This window comes from Anoplolepis gracilipes, chromosome 6, assembly GCF_047496725.1.
Source record: "Anoplolepis gracilipes chromosome 6, ASM4749672v1, whole genome shotgun sequence".
NCBI classification, from domain to species: Eukaryota; Metazoa; Arthropoda; class Insecta; order Hymenoptera; family Formicidae; genus Anoplolepis; species Anoplolepis gracilipes.
Window position 1 is genome coordinate 10382576 of NC_132975.1, and position 25322 is coordinate 10407897.

General features: G+C 37.0%; 1 protein-coding gene across 5 annotated transcripts in view; it reads right to left on the reverse strand.

Moving 5' to 3' along the window:
- LOC140666435 (protein kinase C-binding protein NELL1) overlaps positions 1-25322 on the reverse strand; it is a 67025-nt gene that overhangs the window by 39553 nt on the left and 2150 nt on the right. The window lies entirely within an intron of this gene.

The following is a 25322-nucleotide window of genomic DNA, read 5'->3' on the forward strand; positions in this document are numbered from 1 at the left end:
ATGTAACACAAAGTATTCAATTTTTATTATTAACTTTCTTTTTATAAATTCTTAAATTTAAGTTATTATTGAACCATTATTGTATAAAATAAGCGAAATTGAATGCTATTCTTTTTTGCTTATCAATATGCTAATTAATTAAAATGTGCGCATATGTATTATTGCTATACTGCTACATCTAATTACATTTAAATTGTCAAGCACATTCATCGATCGGTATATCTGATATTCATCATTTCCACTACCATAGTCGATCGAGGACAATCGACAAACCTAACGGCCTTTCGAGGATGTCGGAAATCGTGAAACGTTCTGTGAATAATCTACGAGTTTCGAGTTAGAAATAATTGATATCTTCCTTATGAGCGTCATATACTAGCTTGCGTTTTTTTAGCGAAAGTAAATGACTCCGTGAACAATATTCCTGTGTTCTAAAATTAGACAGATACATATGTAATATCGGCTTCCATTGGTCGATTAGAAATGTAGATAGACCGAAAGATAATCCAACATTTACAGCACGATAAAAATCTTGATAAACAAATAATTTTTTTTCTAATCTTGAAAAATCATGAAATCAAATTATTTTTTTGAATATTTATTAATTACTTTTTAATTATGAAAATAATATAATATTTTTTGTAAGGAGTATTTTAATCTAAATTATAATATATAATGAATATATAAGTATAATATATCTTTCAAATATTCCGCGGAATTTATTTTATTGAAAGCTTATTTCAACAGAAGAGATGTTTATTATATAGAGACTCTCAGTTTATTATTCCGTCTTTCTGATTCATATACCAGCGGCATTGATGACCGCCATTAAGATTTCCTGTTAGGTTCGCGGCTAATGCGACTAAATAGAAGGACCGGTCCGAAAAACAACCTAACGAACATACGGCGTCCCGCAGGAAATCCCTCTGGCAAAGCGCATGTGGGTCGAGTCGGCACGCGTCTGTGTGGGGGAGCACACAAAAGGCTGAGAAATGGTGAGCGAATTGCTCATTATCGAGTGGTCAGGATATGCGAGGGGTGACTAGGTCCCGTCGGGATTTCACGGGCGGCTTCTGGAAGTAGGCACGGTGGCCCCGTTTAAGGGAGCCCGGGAAGGGGTAAATCCTCCCCCGCCGAAATTGCGGATTCGCCGAGGGCGAGAATGAATCGCGCGAAAATTGTCTCCACCCTCGCCGCTCTCCGTCCGCTTTCCCTCGGGGTCCTATCTGCTTTTCAAACCTTGCTCATTCGAATCTTTTGTGGACCTTAAGGGCTGTCTAAGCTCTGCGAGATTCTGGAAAGCGTAATCGCCGCTGATTGCGAACGTTTCGAGCGATATCGAAGTGGGGTGATAATTTCGCAAAGGGTCACATTAGAGAGTGTTAACTGTGATGCACGGATAATTATGTATTCAGGGACTAAAATCTTGTGACGTTTTTCTTTTTTTTTTTTTCTTTTTTTAATTAGCATTGTTACAATTTTTTCGATCAGTATCTTTAACAAATAATCAACCTTGCAAATACTAGCGTAACATTTGTTACAGATCACATATTTCACTTAATATTTTTTTTTAATCAATTATATATATATATATATATATATATATATATATATATATTAAAAAATGGAAAAAATTTAAGTTGTAAAATTACATATATGTGGTAAAAAAGGAAGCGGTTTGAACTAACAAATACTTTTAATTCAACTCTCCTAACATTTTCTCTACTGTTTCGAAAGCGAATTCCTAATTACAGTTAGGGGATGCTCCCTGCAAGGCACTTTGCACCTGTCTCTGAAGGGCAACCATGACAGGAGTGTGCTGTTCGACGGGGAAAAAAATTGAATAAGACACGCGCGTGTCAAGAAGATAGCAAAAAACAACCGGGAGCTATCGGTACGTTAATTCCCATGTGGCCCTCAATAAGCCATATTATTTGACGTATAGCATGCGTGCGTACATGCGTGTATATGCGTATGTGTTGTGTGAAATAAGGGCGCGCCATGTTGTCTGGTCATCCCGCATTGCGCCAATAAACTCGGTGAATCCCAGACGTAATCTACCCGCAGTCTCAATAAGTCTTTATTTCTTTATCTCCTGTTCCGGTTTCCTTCCGGAATTATCACCTCTCGAAGATTCTTCCTAATCTTATGGGATTTTCTTTCCGATTAATACCGCGCTACGTTTCAATTTTCAAAATTTTGGCAAGGCTGAAGGGTTGAAAGATAAGTTGGACAAAGTTTCGTGATCAACTTGATAATCTTGAGCAGAAAGTTTTGTTATTTGTTTTTACTGTACGTACTTCTCGACGAAACCAAAGAACTATAGAACTAACTAAATGAAACTGATAACCCATCGTTATTCTGGGCCATTTTCAGAATAATAAACTGCGATCGCGCGCGTATCTCTATCTTTATCTCCTTCGTAAATGCCAACAAACTAAAAAGAGAATTTCTAATACTCTCGCACAAACATGCAGGTCCAATTATGTATACATAATATATATTAGGTGTTTTGCAATTATCATTATTCCTTTCATTTACATTTCGAGTTATCAAGATGTATAAAAAAGACTACATTTATTATATATTAAAAAGTTATAAGTTAAAGTTATTAATAAATTTGAAATAAAATTGATTTTATATTTAAAGAGATGGTAGAGATAACATATGTTATATACATACATCATGTACATAACCGAGAAGAGAAAGAATAGAAATTCCCATAATACCGGTTTCTATCATATAGATACATATACATCAAATTACTTTCGTATTATGTGTATTTTGGAAATGATTAAAAACGATGCCAAAATTTGGGACGGTAAGCCAACAGTTACAATTAAATTTGTTCATTAAAAAAAAAAAAAAATACGATTCTCTCGGCTTCATAATTCTTTTTTAGTCCTCCACTACGGTGTTACTTTGATCACGAAAATCGTAAAACAATGAAGAAAGAATAGTACCGCTGGTCTCTAATAAATCTTACTTTGTTCCACGATGCACTCTTTATTGTTACAAATTAGCTTTTCTTTCGACGACTTTTATAAAACTTTTTCGTGCAGCTTTCAAGAAATCTTGTCGAGTATTTTCCTGTCATAATCTTGATACATATTACAGCAATGTCATTATCTACGTAGTGGAATATTTATTTGCTGTTATACTGTTTTTTTTAATACTATTAAAATCAGATCTTACGGAAAGTATTCCATAAGAGAAGAGTCTTCATTATATTTATTTTTCTTTAATTCTTCAAGTTTTTTCAAGTTTTGCGGAAAGGCTCTTTGCAAATGCACATTAAAATCATTGGTTTAAATATTGAGTATGTTGATTTTGAAAGAAAAATTAAATTTAAAATTATATTAATACTCGTACATATAAAAATATTTTTTTTTACTGATAAATTTAGTAGGCTTTTATACCTGGGGAGGCAAAAGAATTTACTAAATTAAATAATTTCCAAGTTGCCTTATTACTTTTTTTTCAATGTTCATAAAACGTTGTATATGTACTATAGGCTTTCACTGACTACCCTTAATGTGATGAGCAGCAAGAGACGTAATAAATGTGAAGTGCCACTTGATAGCGAACGTTGGATTCGTTACGTTCTTATTATTTTCTGTGATACGTAAAACGTAGCGCAACTTCCACTTAGGATAATGGAGATAGCCTTGACATCCTCGAGAAAAAAAAGCTGTTTTCATCAGTATGTTAGTCTTTTCACAATCCAACTACTTGAAGAAAGGAATATGAAGGAACAAAAAGATGCTCGAGTACTCAGAAGACTAAGTAACTCGATGCTCCATTCGGCACGTTACTTTGAAGTCCTTGTGGCGCCCAACAAGATTAATTTAAATTTGCATTTACTTAAAACAAGCATCGCGTCGTTTGCTACAATAAAGATAACAAAAACTGCTCGATATATTAAATGACGGCCAGTCACACAATTGGAAAACATTTTTAGAACTTTACAATATTCATTTATCCGATAAGTCACGTTCTTGTTAGTACTTTTCCAATACAAATACGTTAATTGACGGAAACGTGTCTACAATACAATCGACTGAAATTATTCAATCGCTTATACGACCTCTCATTACGTTTCAAAGCTTCTCGAATTGAATAGTCTTATATAGTACATATATAGAACGTCATATGGGGGCAAGCCAGGTGTCGGCATATCCGCGCGATCTACCTGTCTAGCACCTGCCTTCGCAGGAGGTACACTCGTGGAATCCAGGTGAATTTAACAATTATATTGAAACATATGCACACACGATTTGAAAAGAACAAGTTCAATTTTTGTATGAGAAAATTATATTTTTAATAACATATATCTAATAAATTTAGCGCAATAATTTACCAAACTCTCTTCTCGTAATATTTTAGCTAACAATAAGTTAAATTTATTTATATGTTTATCTGTTAAGTTTAAAAACATTTCGCAAAAGATACAACCAGCTTTACGAATACACTGCTTTTAATTGTTTCGTCAATTATCAAGTAGCGAACTTAATTTAATTTTGATGAAGATATAGTTTTTTTTTTTTTTTTTTTTTTTGTTTTTTTAATAAAAGTCAAGGAATTTAAGTAGGTCACAGAGGGAAGTTTCAGAGCTATCTGAGGGTTTAGAACCATCCTGGTCTCTTCTCTTTCTCTTTCGTTTCTCCTTCTCCCATGGTCCTCCGTCAACTTCGTTTCTCGGAGCCAGGAAAAACGGGATAGAAACGGAGCTTGAATTCATTATTTCTCATTTCCTCGTTCCCGAATAATTGCATTCGGTTCCACCGAACCGTAATTTCGTGCAGCCGACTCTTCCCATACGTTTTCAGGGCGCGTCACTCGGTATATTCGGATGTGCGACTTTCTTGTTGATAAAATTTTGACCACCATTAATCAAAAGCGAGCGGGTCAACAACAATTAGCTCTTACAGTGCGAACTATCTTCGCATTGATTTCAGTTTTTATTGTCTTTTCTTATTTATTTTCTTTGACTATCGTAATTTACTATAGTAATAAAATCTCCATTCAGTATTTCCAATTTTTACTTAATATCCCGAGAAAAAATAGACTTATGATCATGTATAATTAAATCCAAAGTTTGACGTAATTTAGCCATATACATATGATTTATCAATAATAATCCATAACCTTGACATTATACGATCTGACTATACATAATATCCAAAATTTGGCGTGATATAATCTTGTTTTTAAATAATTATATTTGTCTAGATTTATTTTCATATATATTCAGATCTATCTGAATATATAATCATATAAAAATTATATATATTATCAGATTTTTTTTTTTATATCTAATCATGTATTTACATCTGATTATATTATACGTATTTTTTTTCTCGGGATATAATAAATATCTTTATAAAACCTTCGATTAACTCGTCCCCCATCGAGAGTGCCTCAAAGGCAATAACATCATCACGCTGTATTCAACGTTGTCGTTGCGTCAGTCATAGAATACCACGCTGACCTTCGGGGGAAAGTCATCTGTTTCACATATTGCGTAGTTTCGCAGTTAATTAGTACAAGAGGAAAAAAGAAGAAAAACAGCGAATCTTGAAAGAAAGCGAGGGTCGAGTCGCGGCAAATTACATTTGATGAGCGGTAAAGAGGTTGTGTAACTTATTTACCTCGTCGATCCCGCCGCGAGCGAAATCCAGAGAACCAGCCATACATCTCGTCGCATTATCCAGGTTCGTCTTCGGACGGATGAGCGTCCGTGAAAATTTTACTTGACGACCACGGAGACGACGGAGATCGTCTCTGATGAGAGCAGACAAGGCCGTTCGAGGCCGTGGCTCCCGCTGTCGAAGCGAAATCATCGATCCCCCAGGGTGTTGCCACCAGCTGTTGCCACCAATCACCGTCTACGTTCATAAGGAAGGGCGAAATGGTTCCTGACGAATCTCCTTTTGCCAGATAATAAGCTCGACAAGAATTATCGCAGCGCAGCTGCTTCTCCAGCAAATAATTACGTGACGATTCTTTTGCGACTCTCAGGACTTTTGCGTCTTGCAAAATTTTACCAAAGAACTATATGTCTTGTTGTTTCTACGAGAATTTGCATGAACTATTATTTTTTATTATTGATTTTCTAATTTTCGTTTATTAAATACATGAAATTTAATTTTTCGAGTATCGTAAGCATAATTAAACATATTTTATTCATTTGAAATAATTTATAAAAATTGTTGCGGCATAAAAATACGACATTTTTCAAAAAATTTAGTTTTATGTTACGGTAATATATAGTACTTTTTCTCTTTCTGTAATATTTTCCTAGTGACCGGAAAAAGATCATCGAATAGACGACACGTTTTTGACGTCTTCGGCAACGGGGACGTTCTTTATATTTTATTATCTTTTGGGAGAGTATACACCTGTCGTCAATCGTTACGCATCGTCTCGACGAGATTACTCATATCGCAGACGATGACTCGCATTAGAGAGGAAAAAATGGACCAAAAGGAAGGAGAAGGCGAGGAAGTGCGGGAGGAGAAAAAAACTAAAAGAATTGTTGCAAATATATGTTTATCGGTTGGAAGAAGAAAAACTGCTCGTTCCTCTGGCGCTACTCCATGAGAAAGAAGAGAGAAATCGGCGATGTCAGACGACGTTGACAACGGCTGTTGCCTCATGTCGAGTCTTCAGAATAGCTTTCATCATTTCACTCAACGTCTCTTTGTACTTTTTTTTTTCTTTCCTAAACTCGACTCTGTAGTCGCGTAAGGTGTACAGAATCTCTGTTGTTTTATAGCAAGCAAACGTTCTCTTCTGGCCTTTGTCCCGCTCTTGGTCTTACAATCTTATTTTCACATCGTTCTAAATTACCAAGAATGTAATTAACAATTGATAATATTAGCCATTAAAAATTTGTAACTATACGTTACAGAAGTATTATTTTTTTCAACAATATTAATCTATATGATATAATTAATTAATAAATATTTGTAACTATAGTTGTATGATATCTTTTGATTGCAATAACTATCTCTCGCATATATGAAACAAAATATTTAATTACTGATTAACAATATGATGTGACGATTTACACTGTTAGTTAAAAATAACAATGATTAGTAATGGAGCATATTAGATCCTCGCGATTATTACGTTACAGTCGCAAGGAGTTTATATAAGTGATCGGATATTGCCACTTACACCGATAAATATAATTTCTTTCTACACACGATTTATCTACGTGACTCTCACTTAGTGCGTTTTTCGTTTTCATCTTCTCTCATCCAACACGGCGCCGCAGATTCAGCGTGGGTGCGTCGAATTTATTCACGTTAAACGATCCGCGGTTTGTCTGGTCGGCGTCTGGCACCCCGTCCCGCTCGTAAAGTTACCAGAAAATAATCAAGATGTCTACTGCTTCGTCGAGATCACACGTTTAAACGATTATATTTTTTTTTATAGTGGGACAAAAGTGTTTGAAGCCGTGGTTTTTTGATGATAGAATAGGAAAATAGAAAAGAATCAAAGAAGTCTGCTTCGAATTTCTGTTGCGCACGTGTACTTAAAAATTGCGACAGGAAAAATTAAATTTCTTAAACTTTTACATAAAAATATAATTTCGTTCCCACGGAAACAAATTTTCTTTGTAAAAAAAAAAAAAAGAAAAAAAATACACAACCTGAAAACTCATTCAAAAGACAACAAATTACAAGTTAACAAACACGATAATTATATAATGAAAGAACTTTACCGTTTGCAAGAAAATAAGATATAAATCGCTAAAAAAAATATACGCAAAATCGATCGGAATAGTTCACGTGGAGGAACCGTATCTAAAATTGATCGATAGCTACTGGGACCCGTTGGATACGGCAGGAACACGAATGGGAACGTCGTCGCGGTCGAAGGACCTCGACTTACGTAAAACCCTTTGCGCTCGATCGAATTTCCCGGCCGGCCACCCGGCGACGACGACGACGGCGGTCTGCACAGTTGTGCGCGCTTATTACGAGTCTGCTTTACGATCGCCTCATAAACGTCCGGATCCGCGAAATTGATGGACCACTATACGTGACAGCCATGCACGTGCGTGCGCGCCGAATGTGCTGTCGCACAAATTATCCCCATTCGATCTGTGTTGTTCCGCGTTACCCTTAATACGCTCTTGTAAAGTCATCCCCAGATGAATATTAGTATCTAATAGTAAATGTTGTGAAAAAAGAAATTGAATATAAAATTAAAATGTAAAATTTAAATTTAAAAAACTTAAATACTTAGATATTATATTTTTATGTTCTTTATTAATTAAATTATTAGAGTCGAATTTGTGTTGTTTAGTATATATATATATATATATATATACGAAATATAAAAGCAATTCAAAGTGTCATTCGTTGAAGCAATTTGCGAGAGAGAAGATACATGATACATGATATAATTAGAATTATTTCTAACAGGTTTAATGGTCAATGACGTATACCAGGTGTTTGACTGTTTTCTATCGTGCCAAGTATGATGCAATATTTTCCTCTCGTTCGTAACTTTATATAAAGCTTCATGAAAATGTCATTTCGGGAAAGTTATGCTTCTTATTCTTTCACTCTTTTAGACTAAAGGATTTATTTCATCATATATCAACCTATATGTATATACGTTTCAATATGAGAAGTATTTTACGTAATAACGCAATGATTTAAATTCTCACACTATGTACGAGCTGGTACGAAAAAATTTCCCGAGCACGCATTGTCCGCGGTAAGATTTGCAAAATTCGCAGTGCCGAACGTTGGATTATCAAGGAAGTAGATGATATAACGCTAGCATCAGCGTGTCGTGCGTTCGTTAGTCCCGTATAATATTCCCATTCTCGTAGGCGGAGAGATCCGCCGGAGTCTGATCTGACCCTTTAAATATCCTGCGCTAGGTGATCGCATGGCAATTTCGCGTTATTATTCGTGCTGTAGGTACTGTTACATACATCGTCGCACAACAGAATGTTACGATATTTCTGGGTTACGACCGAAATTTCGTGTGACAGTTTCATATATCATATTTAACGGAATTGTGTGTGCAATTCAAATTGATCGGTGTAAAAGACGTGTACTTAGTGACCGCTGTAAATTTATGATGTGTACGAAAGTCTTGTCGAAATCGTATCCTATACGATTCAAAACATGTTTTCAAGTATGCATGTTTGTTCCCGTGAAATCTTATTTGAAATATAACACGTGAAATAACATTACGGATTATTATTCCAGCATTGCTGTTGAAACGCACAAATATCTCACCAAAATGCGGCGCTTTCTCGAGTCGCGTGAATTTCTCCTTTTCTGTCGTTCTGGTACCTTTAATGCCGGCCATTTATCTCGGCTCTGGAAGATCAGAGCGGCGCTTATCGCTTAGACGGTGGCGTGAAGCAGAAATATTCGAGAGAGATGGAGAAATCGAGCGAAACGGAAAAGGGAAATATACAAAACACTTAGGCCTATTTTCGGTCCTCCGCGTCCTTTTCTTCTTCCCTCGCCCGTCTGCTTCTGTTATTTACTGACTACTCTTTGATTCTTACACGAAGCCTCATTTGCTTGATTATAGTTATTTGAATGATAACTGATGATGAATGATCAGACGATAATCTCTTAGGAATTTTTGCGGATTGAAGGATTTATTATGCTTTAATAAGATTTTAAATTGGGAATATCCTTCGGCGATGTCTCACGCGCTACATGCACGAAACGACCTGGTTCCTTGAGCGAGATACAACGCGCGATCGATCGACCGCCTCAGGCGACCAAGAGTGCTCGAGAAAGAGTCGAATCGGCAGACCTTCGACTGCGAAGAGTTTTTATTAAATTATGTGGCTTTGCAGAAACGCGTATATTTTACAGAAATTTCATATAATACGATATGTTAAATATAAAATATTAATATAAAAGTGCGCTCTATAATTGACTTTTAAGAGTCAAATTTTCTACCGTTTGTTTCCATGACATTTTGCGGCAATTCGGCAAACATGATTCCTCTATTTTTGCTAAAGTACCTCAGTCTCTCATCAAAACAAAAAAGAGCACGAGAAGAAGCAAACGGACACAAGGTGACGCGTGTCAAAAAGTAGAATAGTGTCAATAAACTGCGATTTTCCTGAAAAAAAAAAAAATGCGTTTGTAATGCACTTGAAAATGGGAAACTGATTGACGGACAAATATATATTTAAATTTCACAAGTTCGATTTCGACTGAGATAACATTTATCGTCAAAGTCGAAACCATAGGCCCAATATCCGTCCAATGTGTCCCATGTCAAACCTCGATTCCCCGGATAGAACCCGACACGACGAAGGCGCGATACCTCGATACCGTCTCGCGCCGTCTCATGCCACGTCGCTGCGCGGATATTCCGCTAATTATAGATCGGCTGCCGTCGACGCTGCGGCGCGACGAGAGCACGACGACCACACTTCGAAGGCTTGGACTTGAACCAATCCTGACCTTCCCTGCCGCTGTATGCCGTCGTGCCGACCTAGAAAATTGCGTGCGCCGTATATCCGGCGCACCGTACGAACGCGGACCATGTATAGTGTGTGATGTTGGACTACAAACGGATACTCGCTCTCGTCTTGTCGTCGCGCTCTCTACTCTCATATTCCGCGTAATTAACACTCGAGCCAAATATCATAAGTGCCAATGAAAATTAGTAGGTGAGGCAATCGATACAACGATCCATTACTTCCGACCTTGATAGAAAAATACTGTATTTGTAAAAAAAAAAAAAAAAAAAAAAAAAAAAAAAATTATCGAAATTAAAGTCATCCATATTTGTTTCATATTAATATATTGTGAGGTGTTTTTCACATGATGGTTTTCTTTAGATTTGTTTTTCAAATAATTTCACGAATAAGGTTTCAATTGCAAGCATCGTACTACTAGCATGTAAATACGAATCGATTACGTAATGGTAAAATATAATATATAATGCGATGGGAAGATAAAAATAAAATGCCAGCCTAGATCAAAGCTGATAAATGCGTACAAGCGGTTTTTATAGCAGCATGATAGTTAGAATTAAGAGTTGATTGAGTATCCTTTGCAACTCCCACATTCTTGCTACCGGTTTCCTACGTTGATTTGGACTATATGGTCGATTGTATCTCCAGTTCAAGCGCGAATAACTATCTAAAATCCGTTCGAGATTAAAATTTAGCGTGTTACTTGAAGGCTTAAAAGAAATCTGCGCTTCACCTTACACTTCAGATACGCTTCGAGGACTTATCGCTTTCCGGGATTAATATCTTGCGTCGCAATCTCTAATATTAATCACTGTAACATTCAATTAAGCGCGTTACCATCGCACTTTGCGAATGCGGAAGCCGAAACCAGAGTCGTATCACGAGGCAGACCTCTTCCGATACTCTGCATTACATATTCATAGCATGCACATACACAGGCGAGGCTTAGGCGCATTTGGAAAGGTCAGGGCTGTAACGAGACCTCTGAAAATTCATGCTGCATCAGAGCAGGTCGGGCTCACGTACCCGGTGCCGATGTTCCATTCCAACCCAATTCCTTTTCTTTCATTATCCGTCCTGGACTGTTTCCAAGCAGTCGAGCGGAAATTAATATCCTCGGGAAATCCACGAGGACCGGAAAATAGCTGATGGACGAAAGCATGGTATCGACCATCCGCAGAAAGGAATGCATCGGCAAGAATAGATCTAATTGAAGTCTGACGGGATTATCATCGGACAGCGTTCAACGAGGTTGAAGAAAATCGATGAAGAAATTGGGAACGAAGTAATCGGGATTGAGAAAAAAAAGTAGCAAAAGCAGGGGCATGCGTGTCTAAATGCAATTTCGACGAAAGTGGAAAGATTCGAAGGATCGAATCCTTGTTAAGAGGAGTTCAAAGGGAAAACGCAAATTTCATAAGAAATTGACGAAATGGAACAGAATCTGAGATAATGTTCGCAAATCATAAAAGTAAGAAGACTATAACAAAATTGTTAAAATTTAATGCGAGATGATCAAAGAAAAAAAACGATCGATTGACTATAAAAATTATCGGAAGACAATTTTAAAGACATTTTACAATAATGTTGTAAAATAATGATTTCATATTCCAAAGCGAGAAACGTTATTATTTTTAAATATATATAAATTATAAAATCGTATGCCTTTGAATGGAGAAGAGATGATAAAAAAAGAAAACGAGAATAAAAGCGATCAAGAACTTTTGATATTAAAAGCATCGATAAAGGAAAGCAGGATAAAAACGAAAACTGATTTCAATAGAAACTCCATCATATATATATATATATATATATATTTCCTAAAGTCAACGCTCGAGTTATCAAAGCAGAGATGGGAAGCTGCGAAAATTCCTAACGCGCCGATAAAGACCTCGTGCCGAGAGAAAGCGAAGATGAAGACATCGGAGAGCAATCGGCATCCCCTTTTAGCACGATCGCGTGTAAAGAGGCGGAAAGTAACGCGCGCGGGGGGTGACGCGCGGCGGCGAAGATCAAAAGAGAAGGAACGAGGAGACGAGGACAAACATCGATAGTCGTCCCGATTGCAGAAGTTAATTTCGATGGAAGACCGGGCGGAGGGGGAGGAGAGGAGGGAGCTGCATCGCGCGAAGAAGCTTTATCGCGCGTGTACCAAGCGAACCGAGGAGTGAAAGCCGCGAATAAAGATGAAACGAGCCCGAGGGAGAGAAAGACCGGACCAAAGAGATATCGGGGGCTTTCGGAGGTTTTCAAGGGGACCGAGAGGCAAGATGGCAGGTGTGGGGGTGATTGGGGGCGATCGATGAACCTCCGAGGAAAAGCCTGGGGTGGTGGGTGTTAGAAGCATGAAAGGGAGGAAGGGATGGAGGAGCGCCGTGGGGCGGATGCTTCGAGGGAATACCGAAGGGTGCTCGGTCGACCGGTGGGGAGAGGGAGAGAAACGTTGGACCGGGGGCAGGAGGTCACAGGAGTTCGCGTATGTACATAGAGCTCTCTCCCTCGTGTGTATACTCTTCGTATTCGACGTCGAGCAAATAAGCGCACTTGCACGTGCATGCGATATGCCGCTCTCCGGTCGACGTCGGCCGTGAGGAAGAGAGCGAGAACGAAACGCAGAATGTGAAACGCGGTTGGAATAAGAGACGCGGGCCCTTTAGCGTTGACTAAAGACGAGAGGTCGATACGCTTCGCTTGCTTTTATAGAAAGAATAGAAGAAACCTTTCGCGACACCGTGCTTTAAATATTAAATATTTAGGAGATCGATTTATTAAACTCACACGTGTACGGTGAATAATAATACATGATGGAAATAAACCGACCAGTAATTGATTATACATGTATGTTATAATTTCTCAATAATATCTATATCAAAAATACAATATCGTCAATTAATGTTTAAATTTCTTGATATAAGCTATTTCTTTCGGTTATAGGACTCACGAGAAGATATATTTCTGAGTTATGTATGTAACGCGGAAAGTATTCCAAGGGTTAATCTGCAATTCTAAGAACTCCCCGAAAAAACAGACCCGGCCAAACCGTGGAGGCCATTAGGAGCAATCAAAGCGAAAACTCGGGGTCGAATTGAGCAGGATAAACGTTCAAGGAGACAATCGAGTCCGATGTCCTCCTTGGATGTCATATTACTTATTGATACCAAAGGAATTCCGCGTGGCGTGCGGAGGTTGCCGGCCGGTAAACTCTCTTAAATGACGGCATTATTGGTCCAGGGCCGGGCCGGGCCGATCTTTGACGGCCCGAGAATCGAACGCTACGTCATCGTCGGTTGACGATAAATCAAAGCACGTCTCGCTCGTCTGAATTCCGTGCGGATGATGTCACGTTTCGGGCTGTGAGAACATCCGAAAAGATACGAGAGAGCGCGGAGTTCGAGACGTGTGTCGGCAAAGGAATTCGGCAGCGGGTAGAGAGGTCGTCAACGGCGAAGCGCGAGCAATTAAATTAATAAACAGCAAACGCCACGCCGATAAGCGCCCCTCCGATTTATTCCACCGACACCATCGAAGGACGAGGGGGATGAGAGGAGAGAGGGATACGATAAAGGTGGCGCCAATTAATTGGCGCGATTGAACAATTAGGATTATCGGCGATCGCGGCCCTTTGTTCCCTCCGGCAATTTCGAGCTTCCAAGCGTTCGATTAAATCCAGGCGGGGGGTGGTAGCTGCGAAAGGGTGTCGCTCGTGCAGAGGATTTATATGACTAGGGCGAGGGCGCGAATTTCGACGCGCGCGATTATTGCGCGCGGTATGTGTGCGATAAAGTTTCCGGCGAAAGCAATTAATTGCGGCGGATTCTCGGAAGTAATATTACGAGAGAGATTCCATCTCAATGAACTTTTGGTTAGTAAGCTATAGATATTTCTCACTCGAGACTCATAAAGCCATATTTGTCTCTTAATGTTCGTGTGATTGATTCGACATATTCTTTTTTATCAAAATAATAGTTATAATCTGTATGATGTACTTCTAGACTCTCTATGTATGCGTATATATATTAAATTATTTGAAATTTTAATTAGTAATTGTGTGTTAATTTAATTTTTATTTATATGTAATAAGCTGATAAATCTATTTTTTCTAATTTTAATATAATAATTGCTTTCCAAATTTTTGCAATAGTTTCATCGAGATCAACTTTAACTTCACCTATTTCCTACGATTCCCTACGATAACTCACGATCGTTTGTCTTCGTTAAGCAGTAAATGGGAACGCGATAAAAATGATAATGTAAGTATAGAAAAGGAGGTAACGAACTCTTTAAAAACCATAACTTAGGATGTTACTCCCATTAGGCACTCGACTTTTGTTAAACGAAAATTATACAGAAGATCGATGATAATGACAAACGATAATTATTACTACTGCGAAAAACTTGGAAAAAACTGCGTAAGTATATTTGCGTAAAAAATGTCATTATGTTCTGGATAGCTGACTCGTAGTTTCCTCATGTTAAAATTATTTCAAAATTGAGAATTTTCACTTACTATAATGATTAATTCTCGCACGTGCGTGATATATGAATAAAATATTTTATTTCTAAAATGAGAACGCCATTAATTCAGATATAAAATCATAGAAATTAACTCTGCAATTCTACAATCATTTATCATCTATTTTTATGGGACAATGAAAATTCTGACAAAGTGGAAATTTCATTATTTATAAAAAATACAATTTTAGACACATCCCGTATATGATGATGTGCAAATTATTGCGTGTATTAAAACTACACAAACAAGAGCAACGTGGCTGATAACGGCGGCGAAAATGGAGAGGGAGAAAGCCAAAGGGTAAAGAAACGTAATGCTGCATAAAGTCAACGCCCTGGCAGCTCGCTGCATTATGCAACCCTCCCAAGCGACCAGTCGAAGCTCTCTTTCTCTATTATACACACACACTCTCTTTCTCTCTCTCCCTCTCTTGCTCTCTCTTTCTCTCTTTCTCCATTGTCGTTATATACGCATTACCACCAGCAACCCCACCATTACTAACACGAACAACTTCAAGCAAGGCCACACTCGCATAGCCATGTAGAACCGCGACCATCCCTGCAATTGGATATGTGACTATAGTAAAAGGCCCAAACCTATATTTGTCGCTCAGAATGAATGTGACTGACATTGAGTTTGTTCTTAATGATAAAAATGTAATTTTATGTTACCCTTCGCACAAAAATACAAATAAAAATTTTTATTGAAAAGAATAGCGGAAAAAATGTGATAATATAACTTATAACGTGCAAAAATAAATTCTAGCTAAACGAAAGAATTTAATTTATTACAAACATTTCAGTCATTACGTTTATAATAATTTGATAAATTTTTGCATAATAAATATTTTATAATTGAGCGGTAAAAGATTTAAAAAGTTCTAATCTTCAAGGATTTAAAGATCCTAGTAACTACAGAGCTGAAGATTCAAACATCTAAAAGCTCGTAGCATTCAAGGACGCCACAATGATAATTTAACAATCGATAGAGCCTTTACGGAGCCTAATAGAACAAACAACACGCTAAAGCTGGCATCGATCGTATAGTATCGATACGCTATTTACAACCGCACCGAGATTGCTGATATTAGATACATGCGACAATCGTTGCTATTCTTACGGAATTAATTATATTTTATCCTATAAGGAAACAATATATTTTTAAAACTACACTCATTAAAAATTCATTCAATAAAAAAAATATTAGGTTGTAAGTTTCAAAAATGTAAAGATTCATTTAAATTACGGAGCTTTGTTCGAAGATTCAAGACATCAAGGATATCTGAATAATTACACGGTAATTTAACATCATCCAATAAAGTCGTTACGCGACACTTGATAAAATAAACAACGTGTTTTAAAGTCGGCATCGATCAGAGAATATCGGTATGCTATTTACAACCTAGACGGGATTGTTACACCATCGCTGACTGCGATGTTCCGTTCCCGACACAGTTCTCTTGGTAGCTTACGAGTGCGAGAACTATCTGCCTATGTATTCGCGCGAATGGCGACGAGGAAGCCTCTGTTGCAATTACGGAATTGAGATCCTATCTAACCGAGTCGTGCTGGAATCGACCCGAGGCTCCTGACGAATCGCCAACCTACTTACAGCGCGATCGAGATGAAACTCCCAACTCGCATCAAGAGAGTAGAACGAGAGAACTGAAAGCAGTCGATTGCGATAAATTCAACAAAACTTTTTTTCTACGATTCGTTACGAGGTTGTGTTGGCATCTTGATAGCATCTCTTAAGATCTAAATAAATCGTAACTATCATTCAGTCAAACACATAAACATTTGCATTACTATGTTGGCTAGGTTTATTTCCAGATCGTGATGAATTCGTACTCTACGACAAACAAAGCGCTATAACAACCGGTCTATTCGGTATATCAATTTATGTGCTACGCATTGCCAAGCGCAACACTAACATGTGTTTGCTAAATGAAACATGATTGTTTCCGCGAATTTCAACGGGAAAACCATTGTATAATATCTCTTCGATAGGAGATCTCTTTTTTTGTACATATAAAGAATTTATATATATGTGTATTATTATTCTCATCGCATCGATAAATTAAAACTTTTTTTTTAATCAAAAACTTAACAGAGTCTTAACATAAGGAATTGCACTATGCAATATATAATATTTAATACCCTTTGTCACGCTGTTTGTTTTGATAATCATCCAATATCAGAATTTGTATCATAGCGGAAGTATTGTATGCGATGCGTCGAGCAAAGATGTAGGAAATACTCGGCACATTGAGCACATGGTCGGAGCACTACCCGTGACAGCAGCTGTCATGTACCGACTACACGTACACTATCGTATTCGGTGTCCATTTTTCTTTTTTTCGATACTGTTTCCTATAGACATGCATTCGCAGGTGTTTCACCCTCTTTTCGTTTCTCTGTCATATATATTTACTTATGTATCGATTGTCACTACAATCGCTTGCAATGCTTTATATCTTGATATTTCGATTACAATTTTATGTGATTCTGTTTGATAATTTTTTTATCTGAATAAAAAAAATTTATTATGGCTTAATATAAATTTAATATAAATGTATATAATCTTGAAGTATAATCAATTTATATAAAAAGAAATCACTCTTATAATTCTTTATTAGAGATATTATCGTAGGATTGGCCAATTTTCTTTTCACATTTACAGATACAGTAATCTTAAACTAATTCGTCAAATATGATAGTTTTATATTTTTTAAATGCGTCGTGTTTATTTTTAGAATACATCTTGAATTCAGGTCACATCGTTTGAATAGGTGAACAGGGTTGACCTGCATTTCTTCAAACACTTTGGGAGGAAGAGCCGCATTGAATACGAATAAAGAAAATGGATCCCTTTTCGATAGAGTGCACGCTTCTTTAACGTACAACGATGCTCTCTTTGCAGGAACACTGCAGTCTAAAACTGCAGCGATAGCGAGCTGTAAATACTATTATGAAATAATAATGAAAGTTCCACGAGGGGTTTTATATACTCTTCCGTGTTGCGCTATTGAATTTTGAGATGTCTTTTTTACGAGAAAAGAGACATTTTAGATTAAATATTTCGAAATTAATAGCGAAGTGCTTACATGTTATAAATAAAAATTGATTGATCTGCGTGAAAGAATTAAATCGATAAATTATTATACGTTTCGTTAATCGCTGCAAACTGCTCCTAACTCATATTTCAGCTGGGAATTATGTACGGAAATCATGAAGCAGCCCAGCAACGCAGGGCATTGCTTTAGTTTCGCTGACGGATTATTAACGGTGAGGCCACTAGAATTTATGCTAACTTGACAAGTAATCAGAGCTGGAATATCCGAGAGGTGGGCTGCCGAACAACGCGTGGCTTGCCGAAACGGGCATCGTACGATTTTCTTTGATTACGTTATATAATGTGAGATAGAGCAACGAAACGTGAATTCACGACTGCAACGTCTGCACATTCCCTCCGTGTCATAACTATTACATTGATGAACACGTGTCACGTTATCTTTTCGCAGAATATAAAGATAGCTAAGCAGAAAGAAGAGTATAATATCCATATTACATGGTAGTATGGATATTTCGCGATTCATAAAAGTTTTCTTCATTTATACTTGATATTTACATATATTTAAAATTAAAAATAATTAAAATTAGTGTATAAATTTTTTTGAAAGAAAAAAAAATAAGTCTGTTCAAAAGGACTTCATTTCAAGTTAAATAGAATCGAAAACAGTTTCCGTCCATAGCGGTTTACTTCTCCGAACACACGGCAGTGTCCAAATATACCGGACAGACTATTTTAAACTACTCATTTCTTCGAATTAAATCGTACGAATATCGTATGAATATCAAAGCCAAGGCGAATCAAGGCCACGAAATGTGGAATCGAATATGTGGAATCACGTGGCTGTGATTCGATCTCGAGTCTATCGAACTTTAAATATTATACTTGATTTGTCAGATGATAAATCAATATCATCAAAATTTTAATAAGTCCACTTGGAAGTTGGGTTTAAAAATGAGAAGCACGTAAAGAAAAATGTAGAAACATATAAGATTGCTTCCTACAAAATTAACAATTCAATCAAATAACATCATAAATAACAAAAATTAATAAAACAAAAAATATTTTTAAAAGTATATATATGTGTGTATATAATATACTTGTGAAAACTTTTTTTTTTTCTTATTGCATATCATATATGTGTATCTATATTATATCCAAATCTTGAATTGATATGATACATATGTGTAGATTCAGTTTCCTTCAGAGGGGACATTGTAGATGTACATGAGAATTGCTTCATCTCTCTAAACGAGAGATACGCATTGATGATACAGCTGATCTCGCCTGCAGGCATGGATCGTCCAAGAACAATGGCGAAGATAGAAGGGGAGAGGGAGGGTCCGACTTAAGGGTCAGGAAGAATTTTGAAATCGCGTTGTGGGAAGAGCGCCGTGGCGGACCAACGCGCGTTTCGTTTCGTTTCGTTTCGTTGTTCGTGAGCACGCGGGTGTGCATGAGGGTTATACCTAAAGGGACGAAAGATAGAGAGTGGAGACAGCGGCGCACCACGTCATGCCACCCCGAAAAACCCTCGAGACAGTGCCGTCTTTTGCGAGCGGGCTTTGTGGGCGCGTAATTTCATCGCGGCGCGCAACCCGACGAGAATAATTTTCTCTTCCACGAAGAGCCGTGTCGTTTATCGAGAAATCGCTTAGACCCTAGACCGATCGGCATGCATGCTTCATGCAATTCTAAGGAGTAGTTAAAGTAATTCTGATGTCGAACGGATAAGGGCACGGGAGGAAATTCTTTTGGCGGCTAAAAAGGGACGGTCGGTTTCGATAACGCATCGATTAACTTTGAAAATTTCAGTCCTTGCACACCTTATTTTCATATATAACTCGTCACAAAAAAAAAATATTCTTAAAATATTCTTTTAAGAAAAATCGAATACATTGTATAATTTTTTATGTATTAGTCAATCATCCGATAAAATTGTGTATAAATTGTGTCTCTAATTACGATACGGAGAAATCACGTTCTGAAAGAGAATCTCAGCGCGAACGACATATCTATGGAGTTAAGTCGAACGTAAAATTATAAGCGCGAGGGGAGCACAGTGATCGTATTGTTAACGCGCGGAGAGCCGCAATAATGTTAGTCGTTTGTCACGTCTGGCGCCTAAGTGTGCACAAAGAGAGGTCTTACGGCAATATCGGTAAACGTCCAATAATTACAATTATATTAGTCCGACGATATATTTAGCTGTCGTAATATGCTTGCATCTTGGAAATGCAGCTCTACACAGGGTCAATACAACACAGAGGCATAAATGTAATATATACATATGATTCGCGTGCATATGTGCTTTCTCGTGAATTTAATATTCTCTGTGAAAATAAAAAAGATTAGCAGTAATATTGGAAAATAATCATTTGTAAATATCGAACGTGTGCGTGACTTTTGGCAACTCTGAAAATTATGACTATTTTTTTTTCTTGCTATCTCAAATATTTTCTCTGAATTAACTTTTTTCATTTTCCAACGCATTCATTTTATTATTATCTTTTACATCCAATATACGTCCAAATTCCTTTTGAATTATTCTATATATACTGAAATCGTACACAATATCTACTATCATACACATCTGAATTTCAAAAATTAATTTCACCTCTATATCCTTCCATTTGAGGCGTGAACGAGAGGGTGTGACTCCAGAATACTTTAGTTTAGATTGTGATGGATTTTAAAACAACTGGCACAGTGTGCGTTAACATCGTTCCGCTTTAATCAAAGGCTCTCCTTGAAAATCGAGAGCTATCATCGAGAACAGCGTTCAATTAAATTTGCGATACTCGAAGGCGAGACGATGAAATTCGATCGCGCGTCATGTCGCGATGTGGATCGCTATTGACATTTCACGTCGCGTGTACGTAACTAATTTACGAGGAAGTAAAATCGAGAAAAAGCAATCCGCGGGTCTCAAGAGACAAGAAACAAGGGGGATGGCGATGATGGCGTCTCTCTGACTCACCCTCGCCATCCGGAGAATTATGGGCGTCGAGTGTTCACCTTCTCGTAAAAATTAGAAGATTCTTCTCTATGGCTAAATCCTGGGGAACACGTTTATTATTACGACACGTTAAACGCGAGCGCTAATTGCTTTCTCCCGGGAATAGAATAATGCCGAAGCGTCAATGCATTTACTTCTAACACGAAAAGAATTTTATTCGACTGGATATAAATAGATTATCTTGTAAATTTGTCTCATTGCGGTTTTCGAATTTTTAAAAAAGATATCAAGTTTAAAGGTGTTAGTTACAGATATCACAGCAGGTATCGCGCGATTTTATCGCACTTCTAGAAACGCGAGAAGCCACAAGAAACGTGACTTAAGCGTAACTTCTCTCAGTTGTCGCGATTATTGTATATCATCTCTGCATTGTAACCAATAGCTCTTTCTCTCTCTTGCTTGCTTTAAAGAGATTCTCAAGAAAGACGTATGACTTCAGGAAATCATTAATTGCGTAACTTGTGCACATTTTTGCTATGTGTGAGGCCCATGTTATTTTAAATTATTCTCATAAATAAATTTACGAAAAAATATAAGAAAAAAACTATAATCTATTTCATGGCATGTTAATTTATGATCATATGACATTTTTACGTGATAAGTGAGAGAATAGAGGATCAGCGACTTTTTCGGTCCTTTGATCTGAGTCGTAAATTTTAATTAAGACTCGGGTCAAAGATATTCATTTGCCAAAATTTTCAAGATAAAAAACTCATTTAATTTTTATTTAATTCGAATCTTTAGCCTCTCTACCTCTCACACACACATAATTGTACAATTTCAAGCCGACTAACAACAGTCAGTTGACGGAGCCCGACAGCTTTTAGAAAGTATCTAAATTTAAGAAGTGGCACCACACCCTTCTCTTTTCGATACGACGCGTGGCCTGTCATCTGTGCTTCCTTGTAACGCGGCGATGCGAACATTGAAATTGGAAGAGAGCAAAAGCGATAGAGCGTGGCACAGGGGATCCGTGTTAACCAGAACGAGAGACAGAGAGGGCCGAAAGGCGACATGCGAAAAAATACTCTCTTGGCACTCAGCTTCGGCAGACAACGAGATAAATAGCGCGCGTGGGTGCAGCTCGACGATGTCTACGGGCCACACGCCACGTTTCAAGCGGATCGAGCGAGCGTACCACGTGAATCCGTGAGGGGAACGACGCGAGAAAGATCGGGAAAGAAGAAAAAAAAATATAAGAGAGCGGAAGAAAGAGAGAGAGAGAGAGAGAGAGAGAGAGAGAGAGAGAGAGAGAGAGAGAGAGAAGAGGGAAATACGCCGGTGTGTTACAGAGACGGAGGAGACTTCTTACTCACGTTTTAAGTGCACCGACGACGTTTTAATGGCGCATCAGGTAGGAGTAATGCGCGTCGTCCTTGCGGGATTACTCCGCAGTCCCCTTTGATTGTCGTCTCGCGAGAATATTTATGCGTTGTTGGGATAAATAGAAGAGAGTGCGCGACGAATGGGGGAGTGGCGAATGCAGGGGGTATAATTAACGATCGAACCGCGGGGATGCATAAGGGTTCCGCATGAGTGATATGCGACTGTCGGAAAATCTCATCTGATTAACGTTGCTGACTATGACTCAGTTTCGAGCTCTAACGAGCTACTCCGGTAAATGCGAAACGAGAATTTTTTTTTTAGTTTTTAGACATTTTTATTTCGGTCTTTTCTCATTTTTTTTGCTAATTTTTAATTGACAAGATAGAGAGAAATGATAAGAGATAAATTTAAGTATATATTTTGATCTTTGCTATTTATTTTAATTGAATATTCTTCTTATTAAGTTTAAAATAAAAAAAGAAGAAAAATTTATAGAGGTATATATAAATTTTAATGTGTGTAATATACATGAAAAGAGAAAAAAACAAGTAAATCATATAGTGATTAAGTGTATTAATGCACATGCTGCGATTTTGTCTGAAGTTAATCCGCATTATCAACTTCTGAATTGCCAATTATAAATCATTACAGAGCGCAAATCACTTCGGTACATTGCCAGAGTGCGAGATGCCGAGACCGAATGTATATCTCATGATTTATACGACGTCGCGTCATTACGCTCACGGGTGGCGAATTACGGACTAACTATAATTTATAGCCAATAAATATGGCGCAATGTTGTGCGCGAGCGAGGCTGCTACCGTCATATTCGATGACCGCGACACAATCGATTCAACAATCGAATAGAATAACGATTTATATCAATCCTTGCGGAAAGTACAAAAGAGATAGTTCCGTCATAGTTCTTAATAGATATCGCAGATGCACTTTCTGGGTGGTATACAAATATGTATATATATTTAGTATTTAGTGTGTATTATTATATTGTGTATTTTTAATGTTTTATTAGTGATTTTTTTCTAATTCATCATTATTTTAATGTCCCTTTTATTCTTTGTATGATTATTCTGTTCATTGATTATAAAAATAAATAATGATAAAGTTGACATAATCGATTAAACAGAAATGATAACGTCAATTATTGACATAATATCCGTCAGAGTATAATTATGGTTCCAAAATTTAATCTTTTAAGGTTCAATGGTGTCCCTTTTTTGGACATTTGCATGTGTGCAGATGATTCAATTTCTCGTCTCTCTGTGTGTAACGCCGAGTGAAAGGGAAAAACGAGATACCCAAATCACGTCATAGTACATACAATTGAATTTTGATGCAATACGTCATGTGTTCATCTATTCGTCTCAATATCAAAATAGATTAGGAATAAAAGATTTTCAGAACTTTGAATATCATTAATCGTCCACAGAGATATAGAGTAAAAATTTATTATTTCCATTGATTTATTTCGTATTTTTTTATTATTATAATTTTTACGCGCGCGTTTGTGATAATGAATTTATTTGAGTAAAATGCCGAATAAAAAAAGTATTTTTGATTAACAGTCTCATCGAGATATTTTGTTTGGCTTTGATATATCGGCATAATAATAAGACTCTTATGGAGGATAAATGAATGAATCCCGGGAATTTACTCTACCGGTGTTTTAATAATACACGTGTCTGCGCGTGAACACGTTGCAGGCGCACGACACAGCACGGGGTATGCGGCGAATATTTGTCTTATTTCTTCGATAAAAGGGTGATCTGTTTATTCTTTACATTTCAGGCGAGCCGATCTCAGACTCCTTTGTAATATCCAACACGGGGTACGAGGTCGTAACCCGGGGTGATCGTATCACTGTAGATTTTCATGAAAATCAAGACATATATATATATATATTATTTTTCGATCATAGAGTCGATAAATTCGTGGTCATTCGTCTCGTTCGATCACGCGAAATATATACGATATCGGTTTAATTCATTCGATTCTGCGAGTCGGACCTTGGTAGAAATCGGCTTTAAAGATTACTCCCACGTTGGGGAATCTCGAAAAAAATCGAACGGATGACACACCCAACCGGTTAATGCATGAATAATGTCTCCGATGCAAACAGTAAAAATATATGCTCGTGTCAAAATATTATGTTAATAAAGGACATATAAATAAGATTTATAGTTTCTCTTTTCATAGTGTACAACTGAATGCTATTAAGAGAAAATCCAAGGTCTTTCATTATCAATTCTTTAACACAAAAACATTAGCTTGTTATGCGAAAGATAAAAGATAGAGAACGCGAATATTCATCTTGAATTGATTAAATATTCAATAACTAATACCAGTAGAAACTTTCTCTTTCTGAATTGCTAAACAGGAAGAGATCTATTTATACATACTAATATGTATGTGTGTGTGTGTGTGTGTGTGTGTGTGTGTGTGTGTGTGTGTGTGTGTGTGTGTGTGTGTGTGTGTGTGTGTGTGTGTGTGTGTGTGTGTGTGTGTGTGTGTGTGTGTGTGTGTGTGTGTGTGTGTGTGTGTGTGTGTGTGTGTGTGTGTGTGCGTGCGGTGAGTAAAATAAAGATACAAAATTCAAAAAAGAAAATGTTCATTCTTAATTTTTCAAAAATCGAATGTGATATCAAGTAAATTATCTCATTGAAAAGCAATTATTCAATTCAATATTTGATAAAGCTCGAAATCTTAAGAAAATTCTAATTCGAATTTACACGCTATAATTTTTATATTTGTCTAATAATTTAATTTTAAAAAAAAGTACTGCAATTTCTCTGATCTTTAATCTCCATTTGACATTAATAAACTTTTTTGTATAAAAGACACGTAAAAATGATTGACTCCGATATACAATATATCTTAAGAGTGAAAAAGTT